Here is a 3,330-nt window from a genome sequence, read left to right as displayed (position 1 = left end):
TTGGAATTATAGACCAGGGAGTCTTACATCGGTTGTGGGTAATCTACTGGAGAGGATTATTGAAGGAGGAACTTATGAGTATTTGGAGAGATGTAGTCTGGCTGCGGAGAGACAACATGGCATGTTGTCATTAATGAGTCAGATTGAATTATTTGAAAGTGAAAATAAAACTAACGGATGAACCAGGACAGTCGATGTGGGTGCATTAATTATGGTCAGGTGTTTGATCAGTTCCCCATAGTAGACTCATTCAGAAAGTCAGGAGGCATGGGATCGAGGGAAACCTGGCTACGTTGATTCAGTATTGGCTTCCTAACAGAAGGCAGATGATGTGGTGGACAGAGTGAATTCTGGCTGGAAGACAGAGCGCAGCCGTGTTCCTCATGCAGAGTCGAAATTCTGCTGCAGTTTACAACTCTATTGCGTGTCTGCAGTTACCAGTGCTCTCAGAAACAGGGCTGAGGAAATAATCGATTTAATCTGATCACACCGTAGCACCTGGATAATTAATGGAATTAGGGCTGAAGATGCCAGCAAATCGCTGAGTGATTGACTGCACCAGCGCGATTTCTAAACTGACCTGTCATTTACATATTACAGGGCAAATGCTACAATGACTTCAAAGCATCTTTTCCAATGGAGCCCTACAACTAGAAACCAGCATTTCAAAGTGCTCAGCAGCAGCTTCTGGTGCTTATTAAAAGAACCAGCCGTCCAAAATGGCAATCCGAATTCACAATTCAAGTACACACCAACTTATCCAAATGCCAATTTACCTCTGAATCGTGGTTTTATCATATCGGGTGTAGAAATGCTCCTTTTAACACTGAATCCACATGGCCGATGTGGAATCCGTGTCTCCCTCTGAAATCAATAATAAATGAAACACACAAAACTACACAAACTAAAAACGCAGCGAAGGCAAAGCAATAATCAGGCTCACACTTGTCTCCCTTTAAACCCATCGCAGGCAATTGGGGAATACAGAATAACCATCCAAATTACTTCAGTGTTGCAAGGACAGAGGGATCGAACAGTATCAACGACTTTCTAGATCGGTCGGTGCTGTGTGACGCTGAAGCTCTAACCCAGATACACAGTCAGACAGCCATAGGAAACCACAGCACAGAAACAGGGTCTCCAGCCCGTCAGGTCAGTGAGGAATTATTTAAATTGCCTACTGCCATCGACCTCACCCGGACCGTGGCCATCCATATCCCTCTCATCCATGTACCTCTCCAAACATCTCTTAAAGATTGGCATCGGAATCTCAATTACCATTTGTGTTGGCAGCTCTGTCTACACTCTGACCACCCTCAGGCAGAAGAATTTCCCCCTCATGTTTCCCTTAAACATGTCACATTTCACACTTCACCCATGATCGTCAGTTGTATTCTCGCCCGATATCAGTGGAGAAAACCCGCTTGTATTTACACTCTCTATACGCCTCATAATGTTGTATACCTCTATCAAATCTCCCCTCAGTCTTCTACCCGCCCGGGAATAAACTGCTAACACGTGTAATCTTTCCTTTTAATTAAAAACATTCAGTCCGTCCCGGCATTAGCCGTGTAATTTTTTCTGCATTATTTTAATCATATTTTAATCTTTCTTGCACACACTATTCCAAATTAGGCCCCAATAAAGCCTTAAACAGCAGCAAAATATCGTCCCAACTCCTGTACTCAGTACTTTGGTCTATGACGGCCAATGTCCGAAAAGTTTCTTTTACGACCTTGTGTAACAGTGCCGCAACTTTCGTTGAATTATGGACCTGCATTCCCAGATTCGTTTGCTCTGTCGTACTCCTCAGTGCCCTATTTCTCATTGAGTCAGACCCACCCTGGCTGGTCCGCCCAAAGAGCAACGTCTAACATTTGTCTTATCTAAATCCCATCTGCCATTTTTCAGGCCATTTGTCCATTGGTCCAGATCCCGCCTCATGCTCCGGGAGTATTCCTCGCTGTCAACTACATCCGTAATGTTGGTGTCATCGGCAAATTTGCTGATCTAATTAACGACATTATTATCGAGATCGTGGATATAGATTACAAGTAACAACGGGCACAGCAACGATTCCTGCGGATCTCCTCTCTCCATTAGCCTCCAATCAGAGAGACAACCATCCATTACCACACTCTAGTTTCCCCAACATAGCCAATGGCTAATCCAATTTACTACTTCATCGTGAAAGCCAAGCGACTGAACCGTCCCGACCATCCTTCCGTGTAAATCTTGCAAATTCCTTGCTGAAGTCCCTGCAGACGCATCCACTGCCTTGCTGTCAACACCATTCCTGGTTACTACGTCCTAAAGCTCTGTGAGATTGGTTAGACATGACCTACTACGCACTGGCCCATACTGACTATCGTTAATGTTCCTGTTTGTCCAGATACTTCCCTTCATACCCCATGACCAGCATAGTCTCAACACCGAGGACAATTCATCATTACATAATACTTGGCAAGTCCCTTCCAAGCAAAGCTATCGCGATCATCCAGCGGTCGGTACTAATATATATATGGTCTATTGTTTTTTTTTTATTCTCCTGCACTTTATTATCCAACGCATTGAGAGTAGTCTGGAAAAGCAAGGTGTAATTAATTAATAATTAATTTAAATAATTTTAAATAATTAATCGACTTACTTAACTATAGCAAGATACGGTACTCTCGATCAAACAAAACACTACTTAACAGTATCCACGTAATCTCGTAATATAAAACCAGATAAACCAAACAGATTAGCAGAGTTTATGCATATGTAAGCGTGTAAATATAAAACCTCAAACATCTTCAGCTTAGGTGGTAAATGATACAGTCTTACGATGGTATAGGAATGACGTCAGTTCATTTCGCGATATTAAGAGTAGAATTGAGGAGAGAGAGAGAGAGAGGTGATTTGTTTTCCAAGTAAGCTGATGTCGTTGATCGTTCAGTTGCATTCCGAAGTCCTGTTAAAGTTTTGTGATCACACAAAAGAGTACCGCCTTCACGCAGTAAAGTTATCAAAGGTTAAACGCACCGATAACATTCCACCGGCCACCCCTTTCCGACACTGCGATCAAAACCCACCCTTTCCTGGGCACTGAACGTTCATCCAGTGTCTATTTCCTCTGTATTTCTGTTCGTGTCTTCCGTGTGTCTGTGAGAAAAGTGTGAAAAGCAGGCTGACCTTGAATATATCCCAAACATGCTGAACGCCAGCTGCCCATTATATAGCCCCGCCCTTACGTAACCATGGCGACTCACGAGCTGCTCCGTGCTCTCTCTCTCTCTCTCTCTCTCTCTCTCTCTCTCTCTCTCTCTCTCTGAATCGATGTACACCAAC

The sequence above is a fragment of the Hypanus sabinus genome, unplaced genomic scaffold, assembly GCF_030144855.1.
Source record: "Hypanus sabinus isolate sHypSab1 unplaced genomic scaffold, sHypSab1.hap1 scaffold_598, whole genome shotgun sequence".
Lineage (NCBI taxonomy): Eukaryota > Metazoa > Chordata > Chondrichthyes > Myliobatiformes > Dasyatidae > Hypanus > Hypanus sabinus.
This window is presented reverse-complemented; position numbering follows the sequence as displayed.